Below are 17,688 nucleotides of genomic sequence, written 5' to 3'. Positions count from 1 at the left end.
GAGCAATGCGGAGCTGACGGGGCAGGGCAAGGCGGAAAGACACTGGGGTAATTTGCCGTATAATCCTGTAGGGACCCATGAATTTAGGGCTGAGTTTCTTGCTGGGCAGATTGAGTCGGAGATCCCGGGTGGATAACCACACCCACTGACCGGGCTGATAGACTGGACCAGCACGGCGGTGACGATCAGCTTGTCTCTTAGTGCGATTGACGGCACGTAAAAGATGGGTGTGAGCTAGATTCCACGTCTCCTCACTGCGCCTCATCCAGTCATCCACAGCTGGTACATTAGAGGGCTCGCCGGACCAGGGGAACAGAGGTGGCTGATAACCAAGTACGCACTTGAAAGGCGTTAGACCCGTGGAGTGCTTACAAATGGAATTTTGAGCGTATTCAGCCCACATGAGATACCGACTCCAATCCTCCTGGTGGAAATGACAGTAGGATCTCAAGAAACGAATAATCTCCTGATTGAGACGTTCAGCCTGCCCGTTAGACTGAGGGTGGTACCCAGATGTGAGGCTGACATTCACTTGAAGCATCCGAAAAAAGGCTGCCCAGACCCGGGAGGTAAACTGTGGTCCGCGATCGGAGACAATGTCATCAGGTAAACCATAGAAACGGAAGACCAGATTACAGAGGTGCTCAGCAGTTTGCAGGGCTGTGGGCAGTTTAGGCAGAGGGATAAGACGACAGGCTTTTGAGAAGCGATCGACAACAGTAAGGATCGTTGTATGTCCGTCAGAAGGAGGGAGATCAGTAATGAAATCAACGGCTATGTGTGACCATGGGCATTGGGGTACCGGTAGAGGCTGTAGAAGACCTGCAGGAAGGAGCCGTGAAGATTTTTGGGTATTGCAGTTCTGGCATTGCTGAACGAAGTTATTCGTGTCTTGAGGCAGTGTGGGCCACCAGTAACGGTTCCGGAGAATGTGAATCGTAGCAGTGATGCCAGGATGACCAGAGCTAGGCAGTGCATGGACGTGTTTAAGCACCTTCTCCCGGAGCGCTTCGGGCACGAACATTTTTCCTGGAGGACAGTCAGGCGGAGGTTCGGAGTTAGTGTTGGCTTGTTCTAATTCAGTCTCAATATCCCACTGGATGGGACCGAGGACCAGGTCAGGACGGAGAATGTTTTCGGGAGTCTGACTGGTGAGTTCAGAGTCGTACTGACGAGACAGGGAGTCAGCTTTCGTGTTTTTTGATCCAGGGCGATACGTCACAGTAAACTGGAAACGAGAAAAGAACAAAGACCACCGGGCTTGGCGCGGGTTCAATCTCTTGGCAGTTCGCAGATATTCAAGATTTTTGTGGTCGGTAAACACAGTAAATGGATGAGAGGACCCCTCGAGCCAGTGCCGCCACTCTTCAAATGCGGATTTCATGGCCAGTAACTCACGGTCTCCGACGTCGTAATTCCGTTCTGCAGAGTTCAGTTTTCTTGAGTAGAATGCGCACGGATGCAATTTAGCGGGATTTCCTTGGCGCTGAGAGAGAACGGCGCCCAAGCCTGTACTGGAAGCATCAACTTCTACGATGAAGGGCAACTCTGGATTGGGGTGACGTAAGATCGGGGCAGTAGTGAAGCGGAATTTGAGCTGATTGAAAGCTTGAGATGCGCTCTCAGTCCAGGGGAGGCGAGTGGTACCTTTGCGCACCAGCGCAGTCAGGGGAGCCGCGACAGAACTGAAGCCTCGGATGAACCGCCGATAAAAGTTTGCGAAGCCCAGGAAGCGTTGTAGCTCTTTGAGAGTGGTAGGCTGGGGCCAATCTATCACCGCTCTGACCTTTCCATCATCCATTGCCACGCCCTCAGGACTGATGACGTAACCCAGGAATGAAGTGGATGTCTGGTGGAACTCGCACTTTTCAAACTTGGCATAAAGTTGATTTTCTATGAGTTTTTGAAGCACGGCCCGTACGTGCTGAACATGGTCCGACAAAGTGTCTGAGTACACAAGTATGTCGTCGATGTAAACAATTACATAGCGCTGAAGCATGTCTCGGAATACGTCATTCATGAATGACTGGAAAACAGCTGGACAGTTGGACAGGCCGAACGGCATTACCAAATATTCGTAGTGGCCGGAGCTTGTGGAAAACGCTGTCTTCCATTCATCTCCCTCACGGATACGAACCAAGTTATAAGCTGAGCGCAGATCCAGTTTCGTGAAGTACTTTGCTGTGCTGAGGAGCTCGAGTGCCGCGGGAACTAACGGCAGAGGATAGCGGAATTTCACAGTGCAGTCGTTAAGGGCTCTGTAATCTATACATGGGCGTAGACCTCCATCCTTTTTCTTAACGAAGAAAAATCCAGCTGATACAGGAGAGGTGGAAGAACGAATGAAACCCTTGGCCAACTCTTCTCGGATGTAATTCTCCATGGCTTCCGTCTCGGGCTGCGAAAGGGGGAAAATGCGTCCCCTGGGAGGCGTGGACCCGGGCATGAGTTCAATGGAACGGACATTGCTGCTGGATCCTGTGTGGCGAAGTATTCTGTTTTGAAGCAGGAGTCTGAGACGGATCCATGTGCAACGTTTTATTAATGGTAAGGTGAAGGTAAAGGGTTAAGGGGATATGAGGGCTGGGTAGCTGGTTCAGTCCGTTCTCGGTGGTCAGGCAGGCTTAGTTCAGGGCTGGCAGCACGAATCGAAGTCGGGTCACAGGCAGGGGTTCACTTGGCAGGCTGCACAGAATCAGAGTCGTTAGGGCAAGCAGGGGTTTCAGAAATCAAAGATAGGTTATATAAATTATCCAGAGAATGCTCAGTCATGCAACACAGTAGTGGAACAATACTTCGCAAGGAACACTGAGCCAACGAGCCAGATATACGCTAGAGCTCAGCGTTCATTGCGAACAGGTGCATCGATCATCAGCGCACAAATGATGCATACTAGGCCAAGTATGCATACTCAGTATTCAGGGGACGGCGCTCGAGACTGAATAACGGGCATGTCACTGGGCGCCGTAACAGTCACTTCCTCTGGTGGGTAACTCTGGAAAGCAGTGAGGCATGCCATTATTCTTCTCTTATTAATTTGTACAAAATGTTTAGGATACACCAATAGTAGATTAATTATTTGTCAAATCTGTTATTGTGATATTGCAGTGAATTGCAGTCACTTTTTAAAAAACGATTATTTGGCGAAAATCCATAAAATTCAGTTTTTAGACATGCCATGTGCTAACATTATCTGCTGTGAGGTTAGCAGTTTGAGCTAAAGCACAAAATGGTGGAAAATGTCAACTCTGTTATTTGTTAACTGTATATATTTGACCCAATTTGTCTATAACAGAGTTGACAGGCTTTGTCTGTTAGTACATTGATGTTCAGTATTAATCTTTTAAATCTTACAAGTTTAAGATCAGCAAATATTGAAAATAATGAATTTAAAGTGCATTCTATGAAAATAAAAAAATTAAACAGAAAAAAAAATCCTACTTGAAATGTACCCGCAATTCTGGAATGACCCTACGGAAGTTATGATGACGGAACATGCTTCATTTGTCAATGAAATTAATGCTATATTTTAGTTTGATAATGTTTTGTTATTTTCCTCTACTGGCGCATGCCTGTGACGTGAATGCGTACGCGACGCCTTTACTGTAGCAGACTTTTGCGTTTTTACCGTTTTTACCCTTTAGATGGGAACGCGATGGTGGAGCGTTTTTAAGATTTCCACTCTGGAGGGTGGTTTCACTTTTTTGTGTTTTTTACGCCCCAAAAACGCCGTCGCCGTGTAAACGAAAGGCACATCCGATAAAATATTTTTACGTTTTCACCCGTGAGCGTTCTCGTGTAAACAGCAGTGGAGGACAGAGTACTAACAAATTGTACTTAAGTAAAAGTATTGCTACTTAAGTAATAATTTACTTGAGTACAAGTAGAAGTACTGAAAAATAATATGACTCAAGTAAGAGTAAATAAGTAGTTAACTTAAAAACTACTCAAGTAACTACGTTACAAAGTACTTTAGTATTATTTTTCTATTTTTACCCAACATGGGGAGATGCTAGCGATATGGAGTGTTCTGTTTCATTCATACTGGAAGCCCAGTACTAATCAACATTGTATCATAGAATTTAAGAAAATAATATATTCTCACTCTGTGTTAAGAAGCAACATGAAACCACAGAAGTAATTTCAAACACGATTGACATGTATTTTGATTTTGGAGCAAAACATGACATTAAACTCATAAAATGTAGTGTTTGACTGTATGCTAAACAAACATACTAGCTTTCCCTGTTGTCAAGAGCAATTGTTTTATTACTAATTTATAGACTACATGCATTGTGCGTCCATACCCATTAATTGCCCATCTTTGGATAATGTATGCTAACACGGTTGTTTTTATTTTTTTAGGAATGTGTTTGCATCACGATCTCCTTCTCCAGCGCCGCAGAGGGACACGCAGGTGTCGTTCAGTTCTCAATCGAGAATGAGAGTAAGTGCACAGACGTAATACTTTACTGATGAAATGTAATTGTGTTTACAATTTTTTATCATTCTTGACAAAATTAATATATATTAAAAGGTTATTTTTTTTGAAGAAGAAAAGTTTTGGGTGGGCTTGTTGAAAAGTGGGTGGGCCTATTACGTTAAGTGGGTGGCCACCCATAACACCGTGCCTGGTTCAGAGTACATAATATCTCAATCTACAGAGTTTATTTAACCCTGGGGATTTTGCTATGTGTGCAGGTCCGTGTACAATTGATTGTTTTTCAATTTGAAATTAAATAAGCAGAAACTAGGAAACAACACATTTATTTGTGTTGTTGTTAAAAAAAAAATATATATATATAATTTAGGTTCAGGGGTAGAAAAGGATAAATGGCTTTGTACACTTGTAATTAAGCCTTTTCCCCATTTAGTATTTGATTCACGGGACCGGACACCAGTTATCTTGCCAAGAAAAATTTCGTGTTTCTCTGCTGCACAGTAAGGTTGAGCTTATATATGTAGCAGTAGGCATCGGCTCCGCCTATTAAAGCTCGTCTGGATGGTGATTTGGCTCTAGTTATGAGGACTATAAATGGGGTTGGTGTATATTACCTGTGAGGGCATTACACGTGACGTGACGTCATGTCATTGTTGTTGCTCCGGCGCGGTGTGCAAGAGCTGGAGAGGTAAGCTGCTGGTTAGCGATTCTGTTGCAAATGATTTTTTGTGGCACTGGGTGATGTTGACTCTTTGTTGTAGTGGACAGGGGAACTAACCCGCATACACTCGGCGGCGCTCGTTGTTGTGCGAACTTCTAGAGAAGCGGATGAGTTTCGTGGTTCTTTAATGACGTGCTGTGCAGGTATTGTCACAAGGTGACAAAGCATATGGAACTTAGTTCCGCTGAAGTAGTGTTTCCGGTGGGACACTTTTGGGTGAAACTCCATCCCCAGGTCTGTGGATGCGTCTGTTGCCATGACAACCCCAAATGACAGATTGGTGACAGGTGTGGGGAATTTACTCTGAGAGTTTGGAAGGAGCCCCGTCAGCATTTGAGAGGATAAAAAGCAAGAGACAGAGTCAGTAAGGTGTTCTTTCTCCCCCGTGAGGAGTCGTTTTATTGGGCGGTTGCAGTTATTGGAATACTGGTGAATGAACAGGAGAGTACGGGCTTAATGAGGGACTTGAAGACAACGGAGGAAGAGTGAAATATCCCGTTTGCACTGGAGAGGAGCTAAGTAACTGAGAACTGAGTCTCGTAATTGCATGCATTTGACACTGAATTGGATGTGGCTTGGAGTGTTGGATCATGATCATAAATGTCACTGAGTGGATTGTATTGATTCATTACCGATCTCTTATCTCTCCCTCCATTGAGAAATGGTGATGTGAACTCTGCCCGTGTATGTGAAGAAAAACCTCCCAAATATTATCTGCAGTATTGATGATCACGGTCCCCTCGCACAGAGACCCAAGGGTGAAGTGACTGTCCCCCTGCCCTGAATGTGAGGTTGGCCCGCCTTGTCTGAAATATTCACTTTGTCTGTGTCAGAAAAGACCTGTTTAGCCTGTTTGACTTGAGTCTGCGGTATCCCCGCAGCCCATCTGCCTTATGAGAAGTGTCCGTTCCTTCCAACGCATGTGAACTGTGTACTTTGTCTGAAGCGTCTATTCTGTCTGTCTCAGTAGAAGCCCCGTGCAGCCTGTCGACTTCGAGTCTGCTGTATCCTCGGAGCCCACCCATACTGGGAGAAGTGACTGTCCCTCTGTCACGGACGTAAGGTTGACGCGCTCTGTCTGGAACACCCATTCTGTCTGTGTCGGAAGAAGCCCCGTCCAGCCCGTTGACTTCGAGTCTGCCATACCCCTGCAACTCATCTGTGTTGTGAGCAGTGTTCGTTCCTTCCAACGCATGTGTACTGTATGCTTTGCCTGAAGCACCTATTCTGTCTGTCCCAGTAGAAACCTCGTGCAGCCTGTCGCCTTCGAGCCTGCTGCATCCGTATAGTCACCTGTGCTGGGAGAAGCGGCTGTCCTTCTGTCACGAACGTGAGGTTGGCACACTCTGTCTGGAATACCCACCCTGTCTGTGTCAGAAGAAGCCCCGTTTAGCTGTCGGCGTTGGGTCCGTGACCACTTTGAAACCCCCTCGCTCTGGAACAACGTCCGCAGAAGACTCCCCTAGCCACCACCCCCCGTAAGACCGGGTCCCCTCCGGACACATACTTGACCGATATCCCTCTGCCCCAACGCCCATACCTGTGAAGGAGGGAAGGTTGAAATGATCTATTTACCAGAGGAGACCTACCGGACTGTTCGTTCGTCGACTACGCCCCCACCTGTGAAGGAAGGTTGGAATTATCTACTTACCAGAGAAGACTTACCGGACTGCTTGTTCGTTGACCGCACCCCCACCTGTGAAAGAAGGAAGGAAGGTTGGAATTACCTACTTACCAGAGGAGACTTACCGGACCGTTCGTTTGCCCACCGCCCCCACCTGTGCGCTGGTCATCTGCTGCAGGGTCTGTACTGGGGAAGGGGGCGGGAGAGTCCCCAGTCGCTGCACCGTCCACCACCGATCCCTGAGGGCAACAAGGGAGAAAATTTTAGATTAGGGTTTCCAATTTGCTTTTACTTCAAAATAAAACTTGTTAATTTTATTCTCTGTCTCTGACTCTTCCCTCTGACACGTTCCTCGAGGTGGTCCTGGTTCAGGGGTGGGTGCAGTCTAGCTTGGCCCACCCGACCTGTGACATATGTTTTAAATCTTTTATATTTAATGCCTCAGTCCGACTCAAGTCCGCTTAGTGAGTTTCCTCTGTTTTAATCCAGGTGTGTTTCATATGCCTGTTCAGGTTATGGTGGGTTGTTTCGTCGTCATGGTTGTTCACTGCTGAGTGACCACAAACGTATTACGTGCTGCTCTGTTGTGGCGTCACTGCGACATCTCCGACATCAACGGCACCAATAACGTCAACTTTTTCTCTAACTGGTGTGGATGTTTTCATTGAGTAGGCCACTCCGAATGTAAGGAGCTGTATTTGAAGTGACTTTTTGTGCTCATTATTCTTAGTCATCACTGTTCATTGTTGTTTTGTTTTAAGTTTTTTTTTTTTTTTTTCGAATCTATATATCATTTGTGAATGTGTAAAATTCAATAATGTTGTGAGGTGACGATCATCTGGAATGTATTTGTCTATGATGAGAAAGTTTTTTTTATCATACTGAAATGAGATGAACATTGTGCATTTTGGTCACACAATTGTTTTTGTGTATTTTTTGTCTTCTCCTTTTGTTTTGTTTTTATTTTTGTGGTGTGAGCCTGTGTCCTTTATTGTAGGCCTGGGCGGCAAGGAAACTAAGGGCGGCAGCCCTCCTCATCTTGGTGGTGGTATTTTGGAGTGACTGCTGTGCCACCCGGAGGTGTTCTGACTGAGTGTAGTGTGAGTGCACGTGTGTTTGTGGTTTTCTTTGTTTCTTTCCTTTTAGGGGAATAGAGAGGCCCCTTTGGGTTGAGAGACTTGGCTGCCGTCCCCAATTTCCGTCACCAGGAGCGTCCAATTTTGTATATCCTTTTTGTCGATCGTGGTTTTCCTTCTATGTGATTGTTTGAATCATTTTAATGAATAAAAGTGATTTTACTGTTTGTACCTCACCCATGTCTCGTGCCTGACTCCAGCCGATACGAGCCTGTGAGCCTTGTGTGCTCCTAGTATGTTAAGGGCGAGTCCCTGGTAAAGAGCCCCCAGGGTGACGTAGTTGGTTTATTTATTTATTTATTTTGTGTCCCTGTTGTAAGAACTCGGTCGCCACATACATCACAGAGAGATTTTCGGCTTCCTTGTGAGGTAGAAAAACATTTTGCTTATGTTTAAAAGTGGAATGTATTGTGTATACACATGGTATAATCCACTCTCCACATTAAGACACTATTTCTTCAGTGTATACATTAGTGATATACAAATTGAACATTTGCATCAGTTGAAACATTCCTTTAGTATGTACACATTTAATGTATCATCATCATTGGCACATCTCTGCTCAGTGAACGTGACATTGCACACATACCTCTAAGCAAAATATAACTCTATACCAGCTCCCTCCATGTGTCTGTGTCTAGAATATGATCCTTACACATGTGTACATGCAATCTATAGTCTAACTCAAGCATTTTAAACTTCATAAGATAATACGACTGATTATGAATATTAATAAAGAATAATAATATTAAATAATGAAATTATATTAAAAGATGAAATTTTAGTCTTCAGCTTGAATATATTGAGCGGAAACTGCCTGCGTTTCCAGTTAACGACGGATCTTAGCACTTACGAGCATTTTCTACTACATAATATATGCAGCTTAAAACAAAACAGATGTCTCCATATGCACATAATTACATATCATCAGTTGAATGTGTGGTGGACAGGAGATGAAAATTCATCAATACTAATAATAAATGTTCTCTTACGTAGAGTTCTCTCCTACTGCGTCGAAAGACGCTACGGAAAAGATATATTTTTTAAAATTGAAGCCTAAAAATTAATCCTTAATTCTGTAAAATATGTCAAACGCTTTTCTGTAGCATACAACCTTAGGCGGAGCAAATCGCGCGCCCATTGGCTGCTCCGCCAGAAAAGCACAGCCTATGCGAGGCCAGTGACGCCTGACCAATGAGGACGCTTCGCGCCCTCTGCGTCACCTCCCGCCGAAACGGGCGTTGTCTAGGCCTATAAATACGAGCATAGCTGTCTTCCACTCTGATTTTCTATTCTTCACGAAGCTACACGCATCGTAGGACTGGATTCGAGCCACCACAGCCGTCTGATACAAGCACCTCAGCAGGACGAGCCCTTTACCTGAAGCCGCTGGTCTTCGCCGCCTTCAGCCGCCGTTCCCTGCTGCGCTTCTCCGGCGTGGAATATCCTTTCATTCTTTGTGTGTGTTTTGTGTGTGTGTTCGCCGCTGCATCACACATTTTTTCTCACAAAAGAGCAACGAGTGTCTTTATAAAGATGCCTCGTGATTCCTGCGGCTCCTGCCGAGCCGCGCTCATCGACTGGGACCACCACATGTTGTGTGTTTCCTGCTTGGGCGAGGAACATGCAGCTATCGCTCTCGGTGATGGCGGCTGCCATCACTGTGACATGATGCCCATCGCGACTCTGCGGACTCGCCTTGCATCATTCACAGAAGCTGCTCTACCACCCCCTGTAGCGCTCAGCGGGTCCCGGAACCTCCCTCCACGAGGAGCTCGCCGCCGCCAGCTCCTCTCACCGCTTCGTTGGAATCGCTCACCGACGGACAAGGGCCGCAGCCCGCCGCCTTGTCCGTCATGGACGACGACCAGCAAGCCGTATCTGAGGGGGATGACGACTGCTGTTCGCTTCTCGCTTCGGTAAGTGAGGGATGGGCGAGCTCCGTGGATCTCCCCTCCCCCGCTGTTCCGGAACGCTGAGGAGGGAAGATCAGCATCGAGGCAGAGCTGATGCGTCTGCTCTCACAGGCCGTGTCGAGCCTCGGCCTCGATTGGTCGACGCCCGAAGTGCCTGCTTTCAACCGGCTGGATGGCTGCTTCCTCTCTGGAGACCGCGCTTCGCCCCCCTCCAGACACGCCCCGTTTCTTCCTGAGCTTCATGAAGAGGTGACGAAATCCTGGAAGGCGCCATTTTCAGCCAGGGTACGTACCTCTGCCTCGCCAGCATTCTCCGTTGTGGACGGTGCTCGAGACAGAGGCTACCACGCTCTCCCTCCGGTCGAGGAGGCCGTAGCGACTCATCTTTGCCCACCCTCTGCTGGACGGCGGGTTAAGGGAGTCCTACCATCTAAAGCTTGCCGCACGTCGTCAGCTTTGAACGGCCGCGTGTATTCCGCTGCCGGACAAGCTGCATCGGCGCTGCACACCATGGCGGTGCTTCAGATCCACCAGGCCAACCTCCTCCGCAAGCTAGACGAGGAAGGCCCGGGCGCGATCAACGTGCCGGATTTGCGTAGCGCCACAGACCTCGCTCTTCGTGCTACAAAGTCCGCCGCACACGCCATCGGTAGGATTATGGCCTCAGCAACTGTTTCCGAGAGACACTTGTGGTTGACGCTCTCTGAAATGGCGGAGTCAGAGCGCTCTGCATTCCTCGACGCTCCCGTTTCAGCGACTGGCCTCTTCGGATCGTCCGTCAAAGACTTCGCGGACCGATTCGCTGAGGTACAGAAGACATCGCAGGCCATGAAACATTTCCTGCCGAAGCGCTCCAGTTCCGCAACAGGCCACCCTAAACAGCCGTCTGTTCGAACTCAGCAGCGCCCCGCGCCCGCCGCGCCAGCCCAGCAGCAACAGGCCCGAGAGAGACCACGGTCTCGCTCCGCCGGACACCGGACGCCGCCCACCGCCGCGTGGTCCTCGGCCTAAGATTTCACTCAAGCCCGAGGCCTCGGCGCCATCCTAGCCCTGCTGGGAAAAAGACGGTGTTCGGGTCCCGCTGCGGCCGGACTTCCACCAAAGATTCCCGCTTGTACAGCCCTAAGTTCCGTGTTTGTACCAGTGTATTCAGCAGCCAAGAAACCGGCCGTAAAGCCCGTTTGCCTGCACACAAATGCCGTTTTCACGGCGACCCAGATAAATCTAAAAAAGAGTTTAATTTCTGGTGTTCCGGCCACGGCCGATGGTGTAATGTGTGTAACTGCAATGCTCACCCAGTGCCCATTCATTCACACAGCACAGCCCCGTACAACACAGGGTTTGCACACATAAAATCGACTCATGTCGATTGTGCTTTACATGTAGTGAGCGTGCCCACTGTCCAGTGCCCACAACCACTACACACTGCACGTTTCGCGGTTTCTGTAAAAACGAAACCAACGAACGGTCAGTCAGTTCACAAACACAGTATTCCCGGTGTTATAGATGTGCCCGCTACCACGCGCCCACATTTATTCACAAACATAACGAGCCCTACGGGGCTCGCCCCGCACGCTCTCTCTCAACTCAGAGAGTCGAGCGCGCGCGGGATGCACACTGTGTTAAACATGCCCCCAGCCTCAGACGCCACGGCGTCCATGTTACAGCACACGGTTGCACTCGTGTCGCCGCCATTTCGCGACCAGGGCCCAGATTACATTCAAGCCCTAGTCACGCGTGCAGATGCATGGGAAAGACTTCCCGGGGTCTCAGAATGGGTGCTAGAGACTATAAAAAGAGGCTATTCGCTACAGTTTTATCGATCTGAGGCATCTGAACAAAGCGCTAACAAAGCGAAAGTTCAGAATGCTCACGACCAGAAAAATCCTCGCGCAGATTCGCCGAGGAGACTGGTTTATGGCAATAGATCTGAAAGACGCGTATTTTCACATACAAATTGCGTCACGTCACAGGCGATTTTTGAGATTCGCCTTCGAGGGCCGGGCATATCAGTACACAGTCCTGCCATTCGGCCTGTCCCTAGCACCTCGTACATTTACAGTGTGCATGGACGCGGCGCTGGCACCCCTGAGACTCCGAGGCGTTCGAATTCTGAATTATTTGGACGATTGGCTGATTCTGGCTCAATCACCCATAGAACTCACTCGCCACAAGACCCTAATACTCAATCACCTCGAGTGCTTAGGTCTGAGAGTCAATTGGGAGAAAAGTTCACTGTTTCCCAGTCAAAGGTTCTCCTTTTTAGGACTGGATCTGAACTCACTGTCTATGACAGCACGGCTGTCATCACAGCGCAGGCGAAACACCCTGCAAGTGGCGAAATCATTCCGCAGCGGTCATATAGTGCCGCTCAGGAGATTTCAGAAAATGCTAGGCCTCATGGCCTCAGCCTCGGCGGTACTACAGTTGGGCCTGCTGCGCATACGCGCCCACTGCAGTTCTGACCGTGAAACCGAGCATGGGTTCACGGTCGTTGTCGCCTCAAGGTCAATCAGGAATGCATTTCAGCCCTGACACCATGGAGAGCGTCAGACTGGTACCTGTCAGGTGTAAGCCTGGGGACTTCCTCGAGCCTGAAGGTGGTGTCCACGGGGCTGGGGAGCGCTGCTCGAGGGCAGACCGTTCTTTGGCCAGTGGGCGGAACGAGTCGGACTACCGCACATAAACTGCCTGGAAATGATGGCAGTGGACTTTGCGCTGAGGCGCTTTCGTCCTCGGATAAAAGGGCACCACGTCCTGGTCCGTTCGGACAACATGTCGGTAGTAGCCTACATAAACCGCCAGGGTGGCGTGAGATCCCGAAACCTCTTCAGGCTGACGGAACGCATCCTGGTATGGGCCCAGCACAACCTGCGCTCGCTGAGAGCAATGCATGTGCCAGGGCACCTGAACGTAGGCCCAGACAGACTCTCACGGAACAACGTTCCGACAGGAGAGTGGTCTCTACACACACAGACGGTGCGCCTGTTGTGGAAAACGTTCGGCAGAGCGGAAATAGACCTGTTCGCAAACCAGGAAAACGCTCACTGCCCGGAATTATTTTCGAAGAGCGTGAACGCGCTGGCCAGTGTCTGGCCCCGCCGTCCGCTCTATGCTTTTCCTCCTGTCTCACTCCTGCCTCAGGTGCTGGAGCGAATCAGGGAAAGCGGATGCTCAGTGCTACTTGTTGCTCCATACTGGACGAATCAACCTTGGTTCCCAGTTTTGATGCGGCTGAAGAGTACTGCCCCGTGGCCGATTCCAGTGAGGAGGGACCTCCTCTCGCAGGCCAAGGGCTCGATTTTGCATCCTCGCCCGGATCTCTGGTCCCTACATGTGTGGGCCATAAACGGGTACCCGCTAACCTCCCAAAGGGAGTGTTAGACACGATCGAGCAGGCTAGGGCCCCGTCTACTAGACGGCTCTACGCTTCCAAATGGTCTGTGTTTTCTGGTTGGTGTTCAGACCAAGGTCTGTCACCCCTTCAGTGCGGGGAAACAGAGATTCTCTCCTTCCTGCAGGAGCTATTGGATAAGGGTAGAACCCCATCCACGCTCAAAGTCTATGTGGCAGCCATATCAGCGTTCGTTAATCCAACGCTTGGCCGTTCACTGGGCAGAAACGACCTGGTGGTCCGTTTCCTTAGAGGAGCCAGGAGGTTAAATCCTCCAAGGCCTCCTTCAGTCCCCGTTTGGGACCTTTCTACGGTGTTGAACGCTATGAAAGGGGCCCCTTTCGAGCCTATTCACTCAGTTGACATGAAGCACCTGTCTTTCAAGACCGTGTTTCTTTTGGCTCTTGCTTCAGTGAAGCGTGTGGGGGATTTGCAAGCACTCTCAGTCAGAGCGTCTTGTATGGAGTTCGGGCCTAACGACTCTGTAGTCGTGTTGAAACCAAAGCATGGGTACGTACCTAAGTCCCTCAACACACCGTTCAGGGCTCAGGTCATCTCCCTGTCGGCTCTGCCGGCCTCTGAGGACGGAAATAGCTCCCTTTGCCCGGTCAGGGCATTAAGAGCTTATGTGTCCCGCTCCGCTGTTTTTCTACAGACGGAGCAGCTCTTTGTTTCGTTCAGTGGACGCTCTAAGGGGCGAGCCGCGACGAAACAGAGTCTGTCTCGATGGGTAGTGGACGCCATTGCGCTGGCCTACGCATCTAGAGGTTTGGAATGCCCACTGGGCATCAGAGCACATTCTACGAGAGGCATGGCCTCTTCGTGGGCTTGGTATAGCGGGATCTCGTTGCAAGATATCTGTATGGCGGCAGGCTGGGCCTCCCCGTCTACATTTATAAGGTTCTATAACCTAGAGGTTCCTGCGTTGCAGGCTAAACTGCTCTCGGTCTAGAAGACTATGTATGGTGTTCCTGCCCCGCGCTGCGGCCCAGGTCACTCCAATGTTTTAAGCATCACTCACTGACAATGTGTCCCATGAGCATGCTATGACCCCTCATATATATCTATTATTTACATATATATGTTATTATGCCCTTAGGGGCGCTATTATAAAGGGATGATGCTAATTCTAGCCGCTCTCCCTATACATTCTTGGTGTAGGCGCTTGTATGCCAGGGCGCGCGGGCCCTCGGGTGTCTGTGTCGGTCCAAGAGCACGCACGGCGTGTTACAGGGGTTCCCGTAGCGTATTTCGACGCAGTAGGAGAGAACTCTACGTAAGAGAACGTACTCGGTTACTAACGTAACCTCGGTTCTCTCTAGGAGAGGGAACGAGTACTGCGTCTCAGGCCGTGCGTGCCCACGCTGTGTCGCTTCAGTGACGAAAATCAGAGTGGAAGACAGCTATGCTCGTATTTATAGGCCTAGACCACGCCCGTTTCGGCTGGAGGTGACGCAGAGGGCGCGAAGCGTCCTCATTGGTCAGGCGTCACTGGCCTCGCATAGGCTGTGCTTTTCTGGCAGAGCAGCCAATGGGCGCGCGATTTGCTCCGCCTAAGGTTGTATGCTACAGAAAAGCGTTTTACATATTTTACAAAATTAAGGATTCATTTTTAGGCTTCAATCTCGAAAAAGAAATATTTTCCGTAGCGTCTTTCGACGCAGTACTCGTTCCCTCTCCTGGAGAGAACCGAGGTTACGTTAGTAACCGAGTACGTTTTTGTTCACATGTGGACTAAACAGCAGTTCATAAACTGCTTCAACTGATTTTGAACTTTAACTTCAACTAACACAGAAATGAATGATTAACTGCACATACCTCTGCTTAGCCATGATAGTCGAAAGCTGATGATGTAACAGGCAGTAGGGGTGGGCGGATCGATCCTAAAGTATCGATACTTTCGATACTGACGTGGTATCGGAAAGGATCGATCCTCACATAAAAATATCGATCCAAATGTCTGTTTTTTTTACCAGTAATTTTGTATCAATTTAGCACGCAATTCAGTGCGTAAAATACGTTTCTAAGTGGAAAAATAAGCGAATGTTATCAGATAATTGTGTAAGATAGTACTATTTCTCCTAGTCATCTGGATACAAGACGAAACCAATCAATCACAGAGAGCGCTTGATGCTGGTGCGTCGCTGCGCTCGTAGGCCCACAGTGCGTGTGGGAAACGAAGCCTTGCTTAGATGACAGAGAAACAATCGGAAGTTATTTCGCAATAAACAAACCAAAAGTGTATAACGGTTCAAAATGTTGACGTCGGCAAGATTTAATGAAATTTATATTTTTATTCAACAAGGATTGATGCATTAAATTGTTCAAAAGTGACAGTCAAGGGTTTTACACTGTTAAAAAAAATATATTTCATATAAATGCTGTTCTTTCAACTTTGTTCATCAAATAATTCTGCATAAAATGTATTGTGGTTTCCACAAAAATATGAAACTGTTTTCAACATTGATAATAATAAGAAATATTTCTTGAGCAGCTTCTCATCATGACTGGAGTAATGATGCTGAAAATTCAGCTTTGATCAAAGGAATAAATCACAGACATAACAAACAGCCTATGTTAAATTGTAACAATATTACAGTTTTTACTGTATTTTTTATCAAATAAATGCAGAAGAGAATTACAACTCTTACAGACCTCAAACTTCTGAACAGTAGGCTAGTGTACAATAGTACATTTACTATAATTAGGGTAGTTAGGTAAAAGTCACTGACTAATTACAGGCGGGTTGAGCGCACAAATCACAAAATATTTAGTAGTCATGAAATGTATTCAGATTTAGGATATTAATGATTTCACCTTATAAATCATGGCACACTGCTCTAGCACAGGAAAGTGCATGCAAGTTAAAGTGCAGGCTTTTAAAATGAAAAAGTAAAAAATATTGGTATCGATATCAGCGATACTGCCTTGATATTTACTTGGTATCGTAAGTAAATTTTGCAGTATCGCCCACCCCTAACAGGCAGGTAGGCCCGCCCTCACGTGATACTGATTGGTCGAATGATAAGCTTAAATCTAATTGGCTAAAGAGTATGAGTGATCTGTGTAGGAGGAGAGTGTTGCCAGGAAAGTCTCAAAAACACACACACACACACACACACATCCGAGGCGATTCACACGTGAATGACGATTTGCACATTCAAGGATAAACTTGTGCATTTTAAACATTCAAATGTTGTTGTGTCACAGTGTCTGGTGGTTCCCTGGGTTTAACACTAGAGGTCTCAGTTTTCACGGTGTCTAGGCATTTTCACTACATTTCCCATAATCCTGTCTGTCACTGATTGTTCATTTCCTTCAGCTGTTTCTCGTCACCTTGTTTGCACTTGTGTATATATACCCTGTCTATTTCAGTGTTTGTCACGGAGTCCTTGTATTTTGTCCCCACACTTCCGTTCCTGTTGTTCATGTATGTCTTGAGTTCTTTGGATTGCCTTTTGATTTCGACCTTTGCCTGGACTGATTGTGAGTACGGATTACCCTTATAATAAATACTGCAATTGGATCTTCTCGTCTTGTGTGTGTTCGTGACAGAAGGACTCCGTCCCCACAAGATCCAGCGGTATGTCTCTCAATGTCTCTTCCCCAGCCACTGAGCGGGAGAGAAGAGAATTTTTTGAGGGCATCCGATTGGTCAAATTTCGCGGGACCCGTGAAGGCCGCAGTGGAGGAGGTGGTCGAGTGGAAGCAAGACACCATTCTCCACTCTGGCCCCTCTTCGGCCCTGGGTTGGTGAGGTCCAGCCCAGAGTTCCATCCGCTGCTGATTCCGCCCAGCCCAGAGAACTGTTCGCCGTGGTGCCCGTCCAGTCCAGAGCCTGCACATTTCCGCCAGAAACAGCGGAGGAGGAGGAAGACCTTCAGCCTCCCCAAGGACCCGGAGGCCGTCCCCTCCGAGCAGCCTGCTGTCGTCCCGGAGGCCGTCCCCTCCGAGCAGACCGCTGTCGTCCCGGAGGTCGCCCCGGGGCTGTACACCATTAGTCCTGCCACGGCAAGGAGGGCTGTCTTCCTTTTTTATGTGGTGGTTGTACTGCACGCACAGAGGAAGCACATGAGTTCCACCCAGCCAGAAACTTCTCACGTCACGCCTGCCGTGCCGGAACAGCCCGCTGTCGTCCCGGAGGCCGTCCCCGAACAGCCCACCATCAGTCCTGCCACGGCCAGGAGAGCTGCCTTTGGGTTTTACTCATTGGCGGTTCTGCACGCTTGGGGGAAGCACTTGAGTTCCGCCCAGCCAGAGGCTGTTCCTGAGCCGGTGTCTGTTGCTGTTGCAGTTCCTGAGCCGGTGGTGTCTGTTCCAGTTCCTGAGCCGGAGGTGTCTGTTGCAGTTCCTGAGCCTGAGCCGGTGGTGTCTGTTCCAGTTCCTGAGCCTGAGCCGGTGGTGTCTGTTGCTGTTGCAGTTCCTGAGCCGGTGGTGTCTGTTGCTGTTGCAGTTC

At 48.5% G+C, this 17,688-nt stretch overlaps 1 protein-coding gene across 1 annotated transcript in view; it reads left to right on the top strand.

Annotated features, from left to right (window-relative positions):
- Nucleotides 1-17,688, top strand: part of LOC306992573 (uncharacterized protein) — an 868,003-nt gene that overhangs the window by 371,452 nt on the left and 478,863 nt on the right. The gene's annotated exons all lie outside the window — the stretch shown is intronic.

This window comes from Phoxinus phoxinus, assembly GCF_949152265.1.
Source record: "Phoxinus phoxinus genome assembly, chromosome: 2".
Classification (NCBI taxonomy): domain Eukaryota; kingdom Metazoa; phylum Chordata; class Actinopteri; order Cypriniformes; family Leuciscidae; genus Phoxinus; species Phoxinus phoxinus.
This window is presented reverse-complemented; position numbering and strand designations above follow the sequence as displayed.